Raw genomic sequence first — 21,903 nt, 5'->3', positions numbered from 1 at the left:
CTCTACACTGTCTCTCTCTACACTGTCTCTCTTTCCACTGTCTCTTAATCTCTGTACTCTCCCTCCACTCTCTCTCCCTTCTCTCTCTCTACTCTCCCTTCTCTCTCTCCTCTCTCTCCACTCTCACTACTCTCTCTCCACTCTCTCTGCTCTCTCTCCACTCTCTCTACTCTCTCTCTCCAGTCTCTCTCTCCTATCTCTCTCCACTCTCTCTCCCCACTCTCTCTCTCCCCACTCTCTCTCTCCCCACTCTCTCTCTCCTCTCTCCTCTCTCTCCACTCTCTCTCTACTCTCTTTCCACACTCTCTCTCTCCTCTCTCTCCACTCTCTCTCTCCACTCTCTCTCCACTCTCTCTACTCTCTCCCCACTCTCTCTACTCTCTCCCCACTCTCTCTCTCTCTCTCTCCCCACTCTCTCTCTCTCTCTCTCTCTCTTTCTCTCTCTCTCTCTCTCACTCTCCACTCTCTTTCTCTCCACTCTCTCTCCACTCTCTCGCTCTCTCCACTCTCACTCTCTCCCCTCTCACTCTCTCTCCACTCACTCTCTCTCTCTCCACTCTCTCTCCACTCTCTCTCTCTACTCTCTCTCTCTACTCTCTCTCTACTCTCTCTCTCTACTCTCTCTCTATACTCGCTCTCCAATGTTTCCAGGGGGTGCACATTTTTTACTTCATCACCATCCCCCTTGCACTCTTCTCCCCTCTGCCTTGCACTCTTCTCGCCCTCTCCCTTGCACCCTTCTCCTCCTCCCCCTTGCACCCTTATCCCCTCCCCTTTGCACCCTCCTCCCCTTCTGCCTTGCACCATTTTCTACCTTGCACCATTCTCCCCTCTGCCTTGCACCCTTCTCCTCTCTGCCTTGCATCCTTCTTCCCTCTGCCTTGCACCCTTCTCCCCTCTGCCTTGCACCCTTCTGCCCCTCCGCCTTGCACCCTTCTCCCCCTCCGCCTTGCACCCTTCTTCTCTCTGCCTTGCACCCTTCTCCTCTCTGCCTTGCACCCTTCTCCTGTCTACCTTGCACCCTTCTCCCCTCTGCCTTGCACCCTTCCCCCCTCTGCCTTGCACCCTTTTACTCTCTACCTTGCACCCTTCTGCCCTCTGCCTTGCACCCTTCTCCCCTCTGCCTTGCACCCTTCTCCCCTCCTCATTGCACCCATCTCCTCTCTACCTTGCACCCATCTCCTCACCGCCTTGCACCCATCTCCTCTCTACCTTTCACCCATCTCCTCTCCGCCATGCACCCATCTCCTCTCTGCCATGGACCCTTTTTTTCTCTACCTTGCACCCTTCTCCTCTCTACCTTGCACCCTTCTCGTCCTCTCCCTTGCACCCTTCTCCTCCTCCCCTTGCACCCTTCTCCCCTCCCCCTTGCACCCTCCTCCCCCTCTGCCTTGCACCATTTCCTACCTTGCACCATTCTCCCCTCTGCCTTGCACCCTTCTCCCCTCTGCCTTGCACCCTTCTCCACTCTGCCTTGCATCCTTCTTCCCTCTGCCTTGCACCCTTCTCTCCTCTGCCTTGCACCCTTCTCCCCCTCCGCCTTGCACCCTTCTCCCCCTCCGCCTTGCACCCTTCTTCTCTCTGCCTTGCACCCTTCTCCTCTCTGCCTTGCACCCTTCTCCTCTCTACCTTGCACCCTTCTCCCCTCTGCCTTGCACCCTTCTCCCCTCTGCCTTGCACCCTTCTCCCCTCTGCCTTGCACCCTTCTCCCCTCCGCATTGCACCCATCTCCTCTCTACCTTGCACCCATCTCCTCACCGCCTTGCACCCATCTCTCCTCTCTACCTTGCACCATTCTCCTCTCCGCCATGCACCCATCTCCTCTCTGCCTTGGACCCTTCTCCTCTCTACCTTGCACCCTTCTCCTCTCTACCTTGCACCCTTCTCCTCTCTACCTTGCACCCTTCTCCCCTCTGCCTTGCACCCTTCTCCCCTCTCCCTCTCCGCCTTGTACCCTTCTCCCCTCCACCTTGCACCCTTCTCCTCTCTGCCTTGCACCCTTCTCCCCTCTGCCTTGCAACTTTATCCTCTCTGCCTTGCACCTATCTCCCCTCTGCATTGCACCCTTCTCCCCTCTGCCTCTCCGCCTTGCATCCTTCTCCCCTCTGCCTCTCCGCCTTGCACCCTTCTCCCCTCTGCCTTGCACCATTCTCCCCTGCGCCTTGCACCCTTCTCCTCTCTGCCTTGCACCCTTCTCCCCTCTGCCTTGCACCTTTCTCCTCTCTGCCTTGCACCCTTCTCCCCTCTGCCTTGCACCCTTCTCCCATCTGCCTTGCACCCTTTTCCCCTCTGCCTTGCACCCTTCTCCTCTCCGCCTTGCACCCTTCTCCCCTCCGCCTTACACCCATCTCCTCTCCACCTTGCACCCATCTCCTCTCTGCCTTGCACCCTTCTCCTCTCTACCTTGCACCCTTCTCCTCTCTACCTTGCACCCTCCTCCCCTCTGCCTTGCACCCTTCTCGGCCACCTCTTCCCCCCCCTGCGGACGCCAACATGGTGCTTCTAACAAGAGTGCTTACCTGAGGGCACCATTTTGCTGCCTCATCCCTTCTCATATGAGCTTTGCCCTGCAGAAAGCTCTCTCTGGGGGCCCCCACTCCCACCTTGTCAGGGTACCGAGCAGTTCTCTGTGCTGCCTTCTGCTCTCTCTCTGGGGCCCCCGCCCCCATCCTTGTGAGGGTCCTGAGCAGTGCTCTGTGCTGCCTCCTGCTCTCTCTGCCCCCCCCCCCCACCTCCTTGTCAGGGTCCAGAGCAGTGCTCTGTGCTGCCTCCTACTTTCTGGGGCCCCCACCCCCATCCTCGTCCTTGGCTCTTCTCAGAGGAGCAGATCCCTGTGGGAATGCTGTCTCTGGGCCCCAACCCACTTTCCGGGCCTGGCACCTCTAACTGAAGAGAAACAATGTCAGTTGATACTTTGTTTCTCTTCAGTCAGAGGGAGGGGGCGAGGGCTCAGAGCAGGCTGCAGACAGCCTGCACCTGCTTCAGAGGGAGAGAGGCTGGCTTCAGCGCAAGCCTCTCTCACAGCTCTCGAAGAGCTGTTGGGGCTGGGCCCCCTTCATTTACTGAAGAGAGTGGGCTCCCCCCCGCACCGCGGGGGCTGCGGGGGCATTTGTTACGCCCCTTCGCTTTATTAATCTGTTACTATTATTTAATGTTCTCAGCAGTCAGTGACCCCCTAATTAGGCGCTGCATACCCCTAGGCATCCCTGGATGACAGGGTAACAACCACAGATGTAGAAGACAGAAGCAAAGATGTAGTTTTTGATTCATAGACTGTCACCTATGATTTTCTTATAGATATGCTGTTCATGATATTGGTAAAAATAACAGACTTTCTGCATCTACCTAAAAGAAATCCAGCAGATTATCTGCCAGGTGACGATCTTTGCTTTAGGGTTTCATTCAATCTGTAAATGCTTCTAATTTTTTCATTTTTCTCCAACTGGAAATTGTTTCATAGGTAGAGAAACCCCTGTCCTCCACACTTTTAAAACATAGGATTGAGTAAGTGTTACTCCTAATTGGCATACTCATTACTCACATTAGTCAATTTCTTTCACAAATGGACTGATTTTTAGTCTGGCTGGCAAAGGCCAAATGGTAATTCTAGCTCTGCAATGCCAGCAGATTTAGAGATGTCCACAAGTGCATAGTGTTGTCATTCCACAAGTGTAAATTCTACCATTGGTGCAAATTCTACCGGCAGAATGTTTACTGGTATTTAAAAACACAGAAAACATGCTTGTAATAAAGAGATAGGCTCCCCTCACGTTTTCCATATACAGCAACTATTTATAGGTGCTCCTGCATCAGAGGACACATATGCTAAAAGGCTCAGTCACATAGGCTGGCAAAGGTGCACTTCAGGACCTGGGCTCCAATATCAACAACAGTTTGACCATGATATCCTATGATTGCAGTTGCACAAATGTTTCAGTGCTGCAAGCTGTTAGATGTGAAAAACAAAAATGAGTAAACATTGTACTTTGTGATGTATACCACAGGTTTCCATCTAGTTTTTTCCAACATATTTATGTTTCTATGATCTGATTCAGATTCCACACCCTTAACAGCACTATGTACATCCTATTACCCTGCTGTCATATGCGCCTTCACGTTATAAAAACTCATCTTACATGAAAGTCGGGCATGGCTGTATTTAATATTACAGACCAAGTGTATAGGTGGTGGACTCAGTAAAGCAGAGGTAACTGAATGGTAAGCTAAACAAAAATGCGTGCCCGATTGCCATTTTTATAATTTAGAAACTCCGCCCACATCACAAATGTAAAGTTAGAAGAAAGTCTAACATTATGACTTTTGGTATTCACAATGGACATCAGGGACGGACTGGCTACCGGGCAGTTTGGAATGCTGCTGAGCTGGGGGCTGATTTCGTTCATGGAGACCTGCATGTGCTAAACGAAATTCGTTTTGCTTTAATTATTTCGAAGCACACGCAGGCCTCCATGAACGAAATCAGCCCCCACCGCAGTGAAATCAGCACCCTGCTCGGCAGCATTCCAAACTGCCCGGTAGTCAGTCCGGCCCTGATGGACATTTACTACTGGTACATGCCTTTTGTGATTACTAAAAGTTGTACTTTACGACTTTCGGAATTAACAAAGTGCATTTACGAGAAGTAAATGCACTTTGTGAATAACGAAAGACGTAAAGTTAGACTTTCGTCTCAATTTACCTTTGTGAATTCGGCCCTGCATATTTTTCTGCAGCATTCAAACTAACAAGGGAGAGATTGAAAACGTTTCCCTTCTCTGGGGTGCGTGTTGTAATCTTGACTGCAGGTGAAAATGATCTTGGAAATGGCCGCCTTGAATGGAAGAGGGGAAAGCAGCATTAGTTGCTGTACCTTCCACTGCTTCTGTATACGTCTCTAAATGTTTGCAGCAAACAGGAACCGAGCATGTGTGACCCTTCCTCACTCCATGAGGCTCCATTAGCAATAAGGGTACAGAAGCTACTAGTGCAGGGGTGATGTTGGACACATGGACGTATTGCTGAGGGGAGTTGCTGAATTCCAATTGCTGACACAATTACAGTATATGGTGTGTGGAGAAACTATGCATGGTTTGGCAGAATTATAGGATTATTGACACAACGCAATCATCTAGGTTGGATAGGGAAACTATTATAGATACACTAGGAAAACAGCTAATGAGTTACGGATGTATGGTAACATGTGACTGAGACTCTCTTAAATTTCGACCTAATTTGTATATTGTAAGCTGAGTTATTTAAAATAATCGTAAACATTCTGAGACATTTGTTATGTAGACAAGTATGGTATAATAAATAACTATATTTGTGAAATACCAACCGCTCTGTGTATATTGTGATTTGGGGTACCGAGGTGTGGCTTCATTCCATCATTACATACAGATAAGTGATTCTCTGGTGGTTCGTCTGACTCCCAACTCTCAGCATCTAGCAGAGCAAATCCTTAGAGGAAGGGTGAGAAACTCCCGCCAGTTATTTTCTCCGAAAAAGACAATTTACCTTTTGGTGCTAAGGAGATGTACGAGGTGTGACCCCAATAATAGTGGGATGAACATGACATTGCCATAATGAGTATTAACTCCATACAGTGCTCAGTCGTTTCCTTGATCTGGGTAGATCTTTTAATGTGTACATAACAAGCTGATCGAACAATAATTAGGTGCAATAGAAACATCAACTTAATAATTCGAACTGTGAAGAGCCAAATGATTGTCTTCTATATTCCTATGGGCTTTTATGGAAGTAACTGCAAATGCTGTGTGGCGTGATTAATAGTTTAAAGAAAAACACCAACACATACCAAGTCATTATGACTAACACAGCTAAAAATTATTTTTTTCATCGTTTCCTTTTACTTTGATTGCATCCGTACTCTGTTATGTGTGAGAGCACTTTTTTGTACAAAATATAAAAATGTATCTGTGGATTTTGAGCTCTCAAAACTGAGGATTTCTGTCATATTTTTCATTAGATGTAATAGTGCCTATTGGTAAAAAACCGGGGTGGGGAGGCTGGGCAGTGAGAGAACAACATATTTACCCTGATTTCTATACGGCAAAATCAGCATTTATTCAAATACAAATAGTATTTATGGGATAAACCTATAAAAGCTAAGAAATAAAACCTATACTCACGGAAACAAGCAGCACTAGCTAATTTTTTTTATTTATTAGGTACTCAACAAGCATAATTATTATTGTATTCACAAAACAGTGAATGTAAATGCCCCTAAAGAAAAACTGTTGAAATCAGTAACATTTGTAACTTTAGTAGTGACTGATGAGCTACTATGGTAATCTACCACTACATTCCCAAGACTCCTGTGGTTGCAGCGTAGGTGTCAGTCCCTCGCTTTAGCAGCTAAAGTGGGAGTTGTCACTGGGCCCCATGCTCTGGTAAAACGTCCCTCTAAAAAGTTAATTGGCTTCATTTTTAGGTCGAGCCTAGCGTTGCAGCGCATGAGCTGCTCGCTTTGCGAGGCATGCAGGATTGAGTATGGCGTGGAAGCTCCGTGTAAGTCCGCCCCCTTTCTGCCCACCTTTTTTATTGGCTTCGGTCCTAAATGCTGCCTTCCCATTGGCTTTAGCCTTGTTAGGCCCTCCTCCTGACGGCCATGTCGTCCTTTGTATCCTCCCATGGCTACAGGCCCCTTTACTTTCAACACTATTTTGTTCCTGTGCCTCCCCCCTCCGCTCCTGCAATCCGTGACTTCTCGGCCTATAACCACCACCCCACACTCCCGTTCATGCCATTTTGCCTGGCAGTACTCCCGTTTCAAATGCAAAAGGTCTCGCGTAAATGCGAGTCCTATTGCACTGCACAGGACTGTTTTTAAAGTAGTTTGTGCAGAGGAGGAGTAGAGAGCTGGTACAGGATGCTAGAGTGTCTGTGCAGAGTCATGGGCAGTCATTTAACTGTTTTTTTTTTTTTTACAGAGTTTTATATAGGCAAACTAGACCCAAACCAAATCGGGTATCAGAGCGCTTTACATAGCACCAGTTACGTTACATGAGGACACACATTCATTTTAGGCACGGGGAGATTAAGTGATTTGCCCAGAATCACAGGAGGTTTTTTTGTCGACGTTACCGAGACTCGAATCCAGATCCCCAGGTCCGAGGTCGAGCGCCCTAGCCGTTAGGCTGTATGTGCGTGTATGTGCACGCTGCCCGGTCACTAGTTATATCGTACGCATGAGCAGAAAAAGGTCACATTCCTGGGTCTCCTTATACCATTACAGAGTGGATACTCACTGTGCACGTCCCACATGCTTTAATTCATTTCAAGAGTCTCCAGCGGACAGGTTATTTTCCTGTTTTTCTCAGTCGGCAGCAATGGATGTAAAGCAGAGAGAATAGCAACAGGTGCTTATTGAGAAAAGTGGTGTGCATGACAAACTTTAAAGGAATGGGTCTCGGTTTTCTCCTGAAATGAAGATGAGGGGCTCCACGAGCCACTTGTTTGCTGCATCTGCGTGGCTTTTGCGCGCCGGAGAGGCGCCACATCAGCCTTTGGTCGGTCCCTTTAGGCTCTGGGGGGTGATAATGGATGCGGCTGGGGATACCGTGCTGCCCACTCCCTGGAACTCGTTGTCACAAACATGCTCTTTTGCGCATGTTGCCCCCGCCCCCTCCCCCATATCTCCTGTAGCACAATTGCCCATATGCAGGAGAGCACGTTCCTCCTGGGGCTGCTTAAATATACATTAAAAAGTATTCATCGTGGTTCCTCGCCACGCTTTAATTGTGTGCTTCATGGTAATAAAGGTGGATATTTGCATATGGTACACAGAAAGCTCTTTTGCGCCATTATTTTGCACGGAATCTGAGAGGTGGACTCTTGCTCTTATTGATTTTCTGTGTCAAATAAATGTGTTTCTGGAGTGAGCGAAGGTCCTCTTCTGGCCACTGGCAAAGGCGGTGGCGTCAGTGAAGTGAGGGGGAGGGGAGGGGAGGGGAGCGGCGAGCCTAGCAGAGCTCTGCTGCCAAGGTGGCAGGTGCACTGAATGACAGCTGATTGACAGGGGTTCAGTGCCAGAGAGTTCGGCGACTTCCAGGGAGCCGCAACATGAATCTAATTTTTATCGACCTTGGAAAGATGAAAATCGGAGTTGAACCTGCCAGATCTTTAAATTCCGCCTTTGAAGGCTAGGGTGAGCACTCAGGTAATGAATGCCCCAAACCAAAGTCTGCGAAAAAAGCGACAAGCGTAAACATGTTCACTCTGTTTATACTTCCTTTTTTTGCAACTGGTCGGAGTTGCATGCAGCGAAGGAGTGTTGGCCCTGGGAGTCACGTAACCACACAAACTTGAGTTTTTGACAGACTTGTAGTGTCTGAGATTATTATTATTATTTTAAACTTTGTTTCTGATCCCAGTTTATCCTGTACCACAAGTCAGATGAGGTAAAAAAAAAAAGCGCAATTAATTTGCTTCTTTTGAGCGGATCGCCAAATCCTCCTGGTACTGCTTCTCTGTGGGTGTCACCCACATTTGCATTGCATGTCTTTAGCCACTACTTGATCACTCCCCTTTTGCATATGTAAATTAGGGTATTTTGTACTTCCAACCATGTCGCTATTCAGTATAAGTGCATCCTGCGACTGGTGTACATTAATCTGTGGATGCAGAAGTTACGCTCACGCAGAGTCATTTAGTTACATGCAGATCAGGGTAATTACACTTCTTATTGTCTCGCAGTTTCTGATAATGTTACAACTCGCGCCTTTTGTGAATTGCATTAAACCGGAAACAACATAAAAAGAGAGCAAGTCTGCTTTACAGTAAAGGGAGCTTACATACTCATTCATTCCTCGCCCAGTTCTTTACTATATGCACTATGACAAGCGAGGCCTCACCATTACTACATATAAGCATATACACAACTATTTTTTACCCTAAGGCACTGCTCATTGCCTCACACATGATGACATAAGTTACATCATCAATTACATCATATATTACGCTCCATTTCATAACATTACTTTGGGCAGGCAGGGTATGGGATTTTTGAATAACTTTTAACATTAGTTCCATCTGTGCTCAAACTATGTAATCACCAAATTGGTATACTTCTTCTCCATGGCTAAATACTCAAAAGGTCCCTAAGGCGAGACCGATTGCATTGCAAATGCTTGTTGATTCTGCAAGCAAAAAGTTCTAATAACGCATTAGTACCAGGTCAGTGTTGACACGAGACGAGAGGCCCAGGAGCTGCGAAGTTGATTTACGGAGTCTGTGAAGGACATGAAGTCAAATGAAGATAGCAGAAAAAAAAGTGAGATGGGACTGAAAGGTAAGACAGAAAAAATAAGATGATTAAAGAAAGGAAGCTTGGAAGGCGAAAACTTGTAAAGATGCAGATGACAAGGAAAAAAAAAATATGAAATGGTAAAGGAAGGAATTAACCCTGGAAAGAAGGAAGAGGGAAAGGAAGGCAGGAAAAGTAACAAGAACAAAGGCAGGAAGGAGTTAAGGAGGGTTGGAGGCATATATGGAAGAATTGCTGGAAGGAGCAATGAAACCATATATGAAACAATGGCTGGGCGGATTTATGGGTGAAAACTTTGACATTGATGGATGGATGGATGGAAGGATGGATGGATGGATGGATGGATGGGATGGATGGATGGAATGGTCAGTGAATGGATGGAATGGTTAAAGGAAGCATAAAAGCATGAACGAATTGAAAAGTGAAAAAGCATGCAAGAATAGACGGTGGACGTTAGGATTGGAGGATGAATGTATAAATAGGTGGATGGAAGGGTGAATGGTCGGACCTACTTGCTTCGCTCTCTCTCTCTCTTAGTTATTAGAGGACTAATTCTAAATGGGGGCACTAATTTTCTGGCTACTCCCTTGTGTGGTGCAATATAGATATACTTTTCAATGTTTGTCAAAACACACAATACCCATAGATAACAAGTGAGACGCAGCTTATAATTTTTTTCTTTTATTGTGAATTAATTATGCCTCACTTGACATTGAAAAACGTATAGAATCAATTAAAAAAGCATCCATTCATCTGAAGTAGTCCTCCACTGAGGAACAACATATTCATGCTCAGCTATATTACAAACCATGAGGATAATCCAAAACTATTTATGAGTACCATTTCATCTACTCATTAACACCTATATAGACTGGCCCCATAGTTCTGAATGTACAAGAGCATGAAAAATAATTTTCAAGTGTGCTGAAAAATGGATTTTGAAAAAAATGGAGCCTCCAAACCATTAATTTAAGGTTGGCTTAAAGATTATATAGACAAATCACATAGGTTTATACGTACACAACAGAGTACTACCAGAGTACTACAGAAGTGCTGATTCACATACTCATGAAGGCCTTTGTGAATTGATTCCATAGAATTATACATGGGTAACTGAATAAAGTGGATGTTTTCTACAAGAGGTTCTGGGTGACATCAAACAGACAAGAAAGGTGAAGATCTAGCTGTCAATGTCGTCACACAAAACCCTGAAATGAAAAACTTTCCCTCTCTTTCCAGTTATTCATATAAAGTTTATGTTCTACACCAGTCTCATATGCATCCAACATAATTAAATTTGCACAATGGCTGTGAATAGAAAGGTATCCTTTTTATGAAACAGCAGTAGAAAACAAGTTTTGTTTTTCATTGCTCCGATGAACTTGCTGTGAAAACAGCATTTACAAAACTATGTGCACGATGGCAGATTGGTGTGGGACCCATACATAAAAATCAATATAAATTAGGATATAAACTTGGGATTCAATGAAAGGCAAGCATGTATCCAGGTCTCTGGGTTTAGAGACACATGAGAATTTGAACAGCGAGAATTCTGTAACACCCAAGACAATTTCAAATGACTATGAGTGCATTTTTGCAAAAAAACATTTTTGTTGACACTATCAATAATAACTCTAATATTTTGTGAAAATCAAAGGAAAACAGCAAAACAGTACCAATCTGTATGGGCGAACCATACGGGACAGAAAGGGGCCATATCCGCAAATGTGTCAAATGCATTTTTCAGTATCTTTGCAAATTGCCATGGAGATAGCAACACTTTTTGGACCCCAGGCCAGAGAAATACAGGGTACCCTACCAGCTCTAGAGATATCTGAAAGGTAGAGGAATCCATGATGGTGTGGCTTGCAAAGAACTCACGATGTTGTCTTACTCAAATCTACTAAAGTCAATCTATGTCTTAAAACTGAGTTTATTCAAGTTTATGTACCTAAAAACACAACGTTTTTCTGCTTTTTGCAAAATACATGCAATTCAGTATTCTCAGGTGCCTCCCAATTTAAACAGCAACCTATATTTGTGACTTGGCATTTTGTATAGGCTAGAAAGAGGTCAAATCATGAGGTTGTCAAATGTCTCAGCTTGCAAAATGGGCTTTAAATGGTCACAGTTTTGTATCACTTCTCTACCCTTCGATATACACAGTCACAAATATGGGGGGTACCATTTTTATCATGAAAAGTTCTAAAATGCAGGATTGTAGGCATGCCTGATTTACTGCTGTAAACAAATTCTATGATTTACTACCAGTCCAAAACGATTGACAGTGTTAGCTTCAATACGCTGCTAATTTTCCTAGCCCAACGGGGGTAATGCCTTATTACTTACCGGTAATCTTCATTACTCCTGGTCCCGTTGACCTCGTCCCATTCCTTAAAATATGGAGATAACCATCTCCACGACAGAAAAAAAGAAAAGGAGCATGCTGGGATACGCTACCCACTCCCTCCCACTGGGAGTACATAAGCGGTACCAGCCCAGCATGCAGCCTGAAAACACCAAGCCAACAACAGGAAGGCCGGCTGCAAGGGAGGGAGGGAGGGAGGGAAGTAAGGAATGGGACGAGGTCAACGGGACCAGAAGTAATGAAGATTACCGGTAAGTAATAAGGCATTTACCCCCAGGTCCCTCCTGACCTCGTCCCATTCCTTAAAATATGGAGAATACCAAAGCAGAGAACCCGGCCTTCTGGAACCCCACCAACACAAAAGGGCACCAGACCGAAAACAGCACCCCACAGGAGCAAAAAGGACCCCCCAAAAAGGACGAAAAAGAAAAAGCAGTAAGGGGTGAACAACCAACCAGACCCCCAACCCAGCGGGCAGAAACGAGACCCAAAAAGCCAGAGGGGGACGGCCAGCAAAAACAAGAACCGCCACCCCACACCGGCAAGCCAGAAAGGGGCCACACGGGCAGAGGCAAGCACCCAAGAGCAACCAGAGGGGCCAAAACCAAGGCCCCCACCAACGGAAAAAGGAGCCAGAAAGGCAACCGACCAGGGGGGAAACACCCAAAGGCGAATCACCCGAACCCAGGTACCACCAGGCAGGCACCCAACCAGGAACCAAACAGGCCAACCCAGCCCAACGGGCAAAAGCAGAGGAGAACAGTCCGCACAGGGCGGCAGAGCCAAAGGGCCAGGAAGGAACAAAGAGACAAGACCAACCACAGGACCACTCCCAACACACCAGGGAAGGCCACCAGCAGAGCCGCAAAGAGGGCAGACCAGCAGAGGCATACAAGCAGAACCCCAGAGGAACCGCCAGGAAGAGGAGAGCCAGGGCACCAAACAAGGCTCCCCACCACCCCAAGCCGACAACAGCGTCGCCGCACCGGACACCGGGCGCGGGAGCCGCGCACCTACCTCCCTGACCGGACACCCGCGCGAGCCCCACCATCACACGGGAGCCCGTCAGGGGAAGAAACCCGCCCGCCCGGGCAGGAGGTCTCGCCGGAGGGGAGCAGAGCGAGGCGTACGCAAGGGAGCAACAGGGAACCCGGAGGACAGAAACCCACGGAACCACCATGCCACAGGGCAGGACAGACCAAAAGGCCAGCTCCAGCCGAAACACCGAAGAGCGGCAGCACCCCACAAAGGCCAACCCAGCGGGAGAAAACCCCGGAGCACAAGAACCGGCCAGGAGCGAGGCACACCCCGAAAGCAGGAGACACCGGGACAAAAAAACAAAACCCAGCAACCCACCAAACAGAGGCGAGGGAGAGCAAAAAGCCCAACCCAAGACAGACCCGGTAAAACCAGGCCACAGTCAAAGAAGACCAAAGGAGCCCCACACGGAGCCAGGGAATAAAACTCCCAGAACCGGAAGGAGGAAAGCCCAGCAACCAAAAAACCAGACTGACCGCCAGGAGGAGAAAGGAGGACACCACGGAACCACAGAAGGCGAACCCCCAGAGGCAGAAGAGCAAAACAGGAAAGCCAAACAAGAAGGACCACCGCCCAACCCCAGGGAGCCAGCCGCCGAACAGGCAGGCCAGCCAGCCAGGAGGCACCCAAGACCGCACCACCAGGACCCGGACGGAGAGGCAAAACAACACCCAACCAGGAAGGGGCACAGGGAAGGGCACAGCAGCCAACCACAGCCAGACCGGCCGAAAAGGAGCAGCAGAGGAAGGAAGCCCAGAGCCCACACAAAGGACCCAGCGCCACAGCCAACCGAAAGGAGCAGCACAGGAAAGGACAGAAGACAAGCCCAGGACCAAGACAAAGCCCAAGAGAACAAGCGGCCAGGGAAGGACCACAGCAAGGGCAAAAAGAGGACCGCAAGCAAAGAAGGGCCCCACAGATCAAAGCCCCACACAACCAAGCCGAGAGGCGCACCAGCGACCCAAACGCACAACCGAATGGGAGGCCAAAAACAGGAAACCCAAAGGCAAAACCAACAGAGTCAGAGCCCAGGCCCCAGAGCACAATGGAACCACCCAGGCACCGAAAGCAAAGGAAAAGAGCCCGAAGAAGCCAAAGGCGATCCAACACAGAACAAGGGAGTGGGAAGGAACCAACAGCATGAAAAAGAGAGCAAAGGGCCCAGGCCGAACAGAGCCAGCACACGAGCACAGGGTCAACGACAGGCCCCCAAAGCCAGCGACCCGAAACAAGGCCAACCACAACCAAAAGCCGAAAGAGAGGGGCGAGAAGGGAAAAATGTGCCACCCAGCAGAGGAAGCAGACACCCAACCCCAGAAGCAGGGAAAGGCACAGCCAACCGGACAGGGCACAAGAGCCGAGCCCCGGAAGAACAAGAGGCCACCCAAGGCCGAAGCCAAGGAAGACCAACGAATCCCAGCCACCACCAGAGGGAAACAGACAATGGAGCCAACACCCCAACAAGGCCAAGGCCCACCAGGACAGAGGAGGGGCACAACAACCCCCCCCCCCCCACCCGGAAAAGAAGGGGGAGACCACACCAGAAGTCACACACCCCGAGCACGGGGAAAGCAAAAAGCACCCAAAAGGGAGCAAGAAGCACCCAACCCACAAAAGGGCAGGAACCAAGGGGCAGAAGGGCTCAGGCAACCAAAGGAAGACCAAGAAGCCCACGGCACCAGCGACAAGCAGCCAGAGGAGACCAGAACAGGCAACCGCAACGGGAAAACCCAGGCGCACAGCAACCCAGTCACCCCCCAGGGACGACCAGGGACAACAGAAGCCCGAAGGACAGGACGGCCAAACAACCCGAGGACAGAGCAAAGAGGTCCCAGAGGAAACCAACAAAAACCCCAGGAGAGACCGCCCAAAGCGAGCCAAGGCCCAGGAGGCAGACACCACCCAGGGAGGAAGAAAGCCAACACGGCCAAACCACAAGGCGGGCAGCAGGCGACAAAGCCACGGGCCAGCACAGGCAGAAACCGTCAGGCGGAGAGCACCAAGGGGACAGGTCACAGCAGACCCTCAGGACCCCAGCCCAGACGCAAACCAGCAAGAAGCGCCGAGCAAGCGAGGAGCCACACAGGGGAGCCAACGACGCAGCTAGAGCAGGGGGCAGCGGAGGCAGAGCAACAGGCAGGAGACACCAAAGACCCCGGACCGAGGCAACAAACGGACCAAAAGCAACCAGCCACGCACACAGGGAACAGCAACGGACGAGACCAGCCGAACCCAGCGCCAGAGCAGAGCGCAAGCAGCGCAAGGAGGAGGCCCCGGGACAAAACCCCGATCATCCCCAGGAGCGAGGCGCACAGGGAGGAAGCAAACCAGCGAAAAGGAGGAGAGCAGCCAGGGAACAAGCGACCAACGACCAAAAAGAGGCGAGAACAACGCTGCAGCCCCTCTCCCCCAGCACCAAGCCCATCCAAAGTGCAACAGCAGACCACAAGCAGCACAGACGGACCCACAGCAGGCGGCAAGAGGGGAAATGCGAAATCACCTTCCGCAGACAGCCAACACAGGCAGCGAAGAGTATATGACCACAAATACCAGGCCACAGGGACCCAGCAAGGCAAGAAGAAAGCCACCCTGGAGAAACACCAGGCAAGAACAGGCCAAGAGACCAAACCCAACCGGGAAAGGCACACACAGAGACCCTCATGCACCAAACAAATGGAGCAGCAAAGAGCAAGGGCAACCCCCAAACAACAATGCCAGAAGGTGAACCCCTAAAGGAGGATAAGGGGCGAGCAAGCCCGACACTCCGGCCACAGCACGGAACCGCGTCAACAGGCACATGAACACAGCCCCAGCCCAACACAAAGCAGGCAACAGAAAGCGCGGCCATGACCACCCAACCCCATGGCCCGCACCCAACACAAGGAAAACCAAGCGAACAACCCACAGGCAAACACAGGCCCACGAGCAAGCAGAAAAGGGGGCCGCTATGCGGTACTCACCCAGGGGGCAGGAAGGGCGCACCACCAGCCCAACACCCCCATGAATCCAGCCCAGGCGCACAACAGGAAACCAGCGCCGGGAGGAGCCAAAGGAAGGAGCAGGAAACCAATCCCAAAGACTCGGCACCCGAGGGAGAAAGCAAAGACCAGGCACCCCGCACAAAAGCAAAATCGAAAAAGGAAAGAAACACGAATGTGCAGGAAAATCAATGCGCAGGGGCCACCCACAGTCAAGCCAAACTCACCATGACTGCACCCATGGAAGAACAGGAGCCGCCGAAGCGAGCACCAAACAAGGGCAAAAGAAACCGCTACGCGGTACTCACCACAGGGGCAGTCAAACACCAAGATCCAGAGACTGACCCCCCAAACACCAGCTCAGGCGCCATCAGGAACGAGCGCCGAGTCAGCAGGAAACCGGGAGCAACAGTCACCCCCAAGCACTCAAGCCGAGATCAGGGAGGAAATCCAAAGAACGTCCAGGCGCCCCTGAACAGCTCCAACCGGCATCCAGGAACACCAGGAGCCTCCCCAAGACCGGCCCGTGGTGCTCCAAGCAGCAGCAGCAGCACATCTCCCCGACCAGCCAAGCTACAGGAAGACGCGGCCTACAACCCGGAACAAGCCGGGAGGAGCGGCGCCCCAGCCACTAAGCCCACAACGCGGCTCCCGGCAAGCCCGGCAGGCCAGGAGACCACGAAAGCAGAACGTCGAGAAGCCCAGCAGCACGACGTGTCAAGAAGGAGGACATCAGGGACGGAGAGGACAGCCCAGCAGCCCGACGAGACGTCCCTGGAAGTCCACAGCAGGTAAGGAACAGCAAACTCCACAACCATTCTGTCGGAAGACAGAAAAAAAGAACAGGCTGCATGCTGGGCTGGTACCGCTTATGTACTCCCAGTGGGAGGGAGTGGGTAGGGTATCCCAGCATGCTCCTTTTATTTTTTTCTGTCGTGGAGATGGTTATCTCCATATTTTAAGGAATGGGACGAGGTCAGGAGGGACCTGGGGGTAATAGTACACTGTAGTATCGTTCATGTTATTTTGTATGCAGGCTATCTCAAAATTGTGTGATGTTGCATGGCGAGTGTTTATTTCCACCGTGAATATATTTTTCGAGAAGAAACCTACCAGAAGGATCTCTGACTCATATGAAGGGTAGAACAACTATTTTCCAGAACAAAGGATGGAAACATTGGTACTGTATAGGAGCTGCTAATCTGGATATCTTTCATTTTAAATGTCATCAGCAGGTGTATTCTAGTCTGTAATTTTAGAATGTAGCTTTAATCAATATTTATAGCACTGGTATAATGTGCGGCAGGTCATCTAAAGTATTGTAAAGCTTTCAGTGATGCTTGTCTTGAAAACATTTGGAAACAAATTATGTTTCTGCCATTCACTTTATAAATCTAAGGTTTACTTGATGGCAACAACAATTTTTGATTGGGTATGTGCCGAGTTGGAAGTTGACTTCCTTTAATGCCAATTGAGACACAGGCAACAGTTATAGGTCATATTCAGTGATCATACATATGCTATAATTGATATAAGATGCATTGGGTACATAGGCATTGTTCAGGTTAAATACATCTTGTGTCCACGCTGCAACCCAGTTCTACAAATATGTCCCTTAAGAAACAAACAGAACAATAGTAATGGGGAACATGTGATGAAGACATATATGTTGAAAGCAATGCTTGGAAAAAATAGGAGATTATTTGATTCACAAAGAAATTGCATTCGTTCTAAAGTGTACCTAATAGGCAAGTGCAATAGCTGCTCCAGTTAATTCTTCCAGAATCCTTAATACACTGAATAGCACACTTGGTCTTTCTGCACCCGCTCAGCACGCAGACATGTTATCAAGCAACACCTTATTTTGGGAATTTGTGATTTTCTGTCAAAGTTGTAAAAACTGCAAAGCTCCATAGAACGACTTTATTTCTAAATATTGAGTCTAAAGGTTTTATGGTATACTTAAATCGGTGCCCCAATACCAACACTCATGATATCGACAACCCTATATGAAGAATCAAAATGACCAAAATATCAAAACCAAAATAATGTTTTTCTGTATTATTTAAAGTCCGAAATATTGAACCCAAAATTTAGATTAATAATATAGACTTTTTCAAATACCACTAAAAGTAACCAAAATATCTAAACCCAAAATACAGGCTTAAAAATTGTATATTTTTAAAATATTAAATATATTTCAAAAAACACATTTTCCTAATATATCCATGAAATATAGTAATGCAATTAAATAAATAATGTAATTAATATATAAAATATATACATTTAATATAAAACAATAGTATATATAGTAACATTATTTATAGCCACAATTTTCCCTAAATATTAAAACTTAATTAATATAAAACATACAACAATGTTGGGAAAAACTAACATATATTTTTCAACAAAATTAACATATTTTTAGTGTGGAAAAGTTATCTGTAGGGGGAATAACCATTGAAATTGGCACCATGTGACAAATCTCCATGAAGCAATTTTTTTTTTAAAGTGCTCTGTCTTGCCTAGATAGCGCATGGTCGTTTTGGGGTGATCTGTCAAGGAAGGGCGAGAAAAAAGGAGGGGTCCAAAAAGGTGTTATCCTTATTCATTTTCCCATAGAACTTTAGACACAACTACAGCCTAAACTGCGGACTGGATTTACACCGCAATGGAAAAAATCTAGATCGAGGTCCAGAAAGATGGCTGTTTGTGTTTCAGTGCAAATCCATTCTGTAGTTTTTGAGCAGTTAATGTTAAAAAACTCTGCATATTTGGGAAAGCGAGGGCTCGTTGATATCGACAGGTCTCAAACTAAGATCTGATTGGCTGCCAGCACCTCAACCAGTAAGTGGAAGCAGACATCTTAGGACTTGGGACTCGGTCCAGAGTCCTAAAAAAACAAAACACCGGGCCAAAATGTTTTTTTCTAAAATGTAGCCGCTATTTCTTTTTTTTAAAGAAACATGCAAGGTTTCCTGTGATTGCTTTTTTTTCAAGCCCCCTCGGGTAGGCCACGTCCCTCTTTCCAAGCCACATTTGGCCCCTGGGAACCATCCCCTGGGCCTTTTTATTAAATTATGGGGAAATGGTACACAGCCCCCCTACAGCAGCCAATAGTGGCCCCGGGACTACATCCCCCCGGGCCAAAAAGTATAAAGGAGAGAGGCACACAGCTTCCCCTCCCTGAGCCACCTCATCCCCCAGGGCCTTTAAGGGGATGGAACACGCAGCCCTGCTCCTCCAGCCGATAGTGGCCTCAGAGACCCCATTAACCTGTGGCCAAAACATGTATTGTTATTAATTTAATATTAATCTTGTCCCTGGGGGATGGGCCCTGGGGACCTTAATGCCCCTCATCCCCAAACAATGCATATTTCTGACACTGGGACCTGGCCCACCCAGGGAGTTATATAGAAGTCTAAAAAAATAGCGAACAGCGTTTTAAAAAAAAAGTTCCCCCCGCAATCCCACAGGACTGCCGCTGGATCATGGCAAAACCTCTGATTGTTTTGCATTTAGGGGTCTCACAGAGGTGTCTGTGGGACCCCTGCAAGGGCTAGGGGGGCAGGTTATTCCTACCCTGCCCCCTTATATCTTTTTTAGAAACAAACTTAGGACAATTGACTAAGGTCCTGATTACGATCTTGGAAGACAGGGTTACTCTGTCACAAACGTGATGGATATCCCTCATGCCATATTACAAGTTCCATAGGATGTAATGGCATTCTAATTTGGCGGACAGGATATTTGTCATGTTTCGGATGGAGGGACCCTGTCTGCCAAGATTGTAATCAGGCCCTAAATTCTTGAGTCCTATAATGGTTGTCTGCAACATTTTTTTCATGTTGCAGGCAGCCAATAAGAGCACTTTCTCCGGTGGAAGCCTAACTACTGCGGGAGCAAGTTTGCCCAAGGTAAAAAAGGCCTCTGGGCCCAATCAGAATGCTCTATTTTTTTTATATTGGGTTCCGGTAACCCAGCCGCCTTTATATACAAATATTTTTGTAACTTAATATTTCAAAAGCTACTTAACGGATTTACACCAAATCACAAAAAGTACGCTTTCTGGACCAAGATCCGGCTTCCTGCCAAATTTGATGTAAATCCATAGCACTGCCGAAAAAAGTCTATGGAAAATGCGCGGGAAATTTTAGTTTTGGGACCCCCTTTTTTCTCGACCCACACTTGACAGATCACTCCAAAACTTTCCAGGAAGAAGATACATGGAAAAACTTTTTTTGAAATTCTTCAAACAGCCCCAATGTTATAAGCACACTAAAAACCACACTTCCTATAGAATCGCAAACATAAGTTGTATAACTGCAAACGGGCAGCCAATGAGATGGATATATATATATATATATATATATATACACACATATACTATATATATACAGAGAGAGACAGAGAGAGAGAGACAGAGACAGAGACCGAGACAGAGAAAGATATTGGAAGAATTATTCCTCCACAGAAACACCTGATCCCTAAAACAATAGTCGTCCCTAAGTCATGCAAGCTCCTTGCTAGCACTACCCTCTACCCATCCCTCTACCCAAAACCTCCATAATAACACATAATACCACAATTCTCTTGCAAACACCTTCTAGCTGCAACCAATTAGAACAAATCACACCTTCCACAGTATTCCCTAACTGTAGATTTAGTGCACACACCATTCAGTATCAGCCGCTATTTGATATTACTGCAAAGCAGGTCAACATAAAGTTACACATAGAGAAGCACAACTAAAACAAGAAAAACGTCCAATGTAACTAATGAAAAGATTATTGTATCTTCTTTATTTTTCGTCCAAAATCCTTAATTCCACACAAATTAGAACATTTACAGCCTCAGCCAACACAATTTGTTCAAACATCAAACTTATTCAGGGCATATTATCACCAAGCAGCATATTTTCTTCACCTATCCAATACATGAAGTACAAGTCTGGTATGTCCACATTTCATAGTCACATCCCAATAGATTCCATCTTCTTATCATAACCCAGTCCCAATTTATACTTGTAATTTACCATTCCAATCCACATATTCAGATTGACTGTATCCCATGATGACAACAGTATCAGTGTCCCCTGTCGTGTCAAGCACTCTACATTGCAACTAGCAAAAAGACTAACATATTCTCTACCTCCATTAAAACATTCAATACCCCTTCCTTTACCCTAAAAACGAGTTACAAAAATGGTGCAATACCCACCCCAATGCCCTAAAAACAAATTAGTAACCCAGTGCAAAACCCACATCAGGGACCTAAATACTAGTGACACCAGTTCATAAACACTGCTCTCTGGCTGAGCCACGGGGAAACTGTAAGCCGTTCATGCTTCCTAGCCCAGTCTGGTTCTAAGAAACCCCCTTTAAAAAGATACAGAGGACGAGGCTAGACAGTGAGGATAAAATGATGCCCAGAATCACACAATGTAGTCTTGTGGAGGAGCAGGGATTTGCACCCTGTTCTTCGAATGTATACCTACATTTGGTAATTACATTTCGCTTACTACCCCTGACGAGGAGGTCAGTTCGGCTAATATCTCTAGGTACTGGAACACAAAGCACACATCGCACAGGAGGGACAGGTCTGCAACAACTTAATGTGGTACCGGAAGAGAGCTCAGTTCGGAGCAGGAGGGCCCGGCTTGCAACCCTAGCTCCGAGTTCAGTTTCCTTGCCTTTGACCGAGCACCTAGTGCTGAAATCCCCTTGCGGGCTCTTCTCTCACTGCAATACGCATTCTGCGAAGGCAGAGGGAAGCTCGGGTTTCAAGCTGCCTTTGAAGAACTTCACACCAGGCATCTGAAATATGTGCGGATTATGTGCATGGGAGCCAAAATCGCCCTCACTCTATCTATCGCCCTCACTCTATCTATCTATTGCCCTCACTCTATCACCCTCACTCTATCTATCACCCTCACTCTAATACACCACTCACTTAAATCCCAATAAAACGACAAACCCTGAAATATAAATGTGATAACTATATTTAAAAATGATAAAACTATAACTAAATTTTTTTTGCAATAACATTTAATATATTTTATCAACCAGAACCTGAAAATAATATTCACAAAAATAAACAGTAAATAATTTAACAAATTCAACGTTAAAAATGTGAAATGCCTAATAAACGAATTAAAAAATGTTTTTACAGTACCCGCCCAAAACCCATGCAACACGCAACATACCTGACTAATAACTAATAAAATTGTG

The 21,903-nt window shown here is 47.2% G+C and overlaps 1 protein-coding gene across 1 annotated transcript in view; it reads right to left on the bottom strand.

Moving 5' to 3' along the window:
• Nucleotides 1-21,903, bottom strand: part of FRMPD3 (FERM and PDZ domain containing 3) — an 869,033-nt gene that overhangs the window by 291,672 nt on the left and 555,458 nt on the right. The window lies entirely within an intron of this gene.

This window comes from Lissotriton helveticus, chromosome 4_1 (assembly GCF_964261635.1).
Source record: "Lissotriton helveticus chromosome 4_1, aLisHel1.1, whole genome shotgun sequence".
NCBI lineage: Eukaryota > Metazoa > Chordata > Amphibia > Caudata > Salamandridae > Lissotriton > Lissotriton helveticus.
This window is presented reverse-complemented; position numbering and strand designations above follow the sequence as displayed.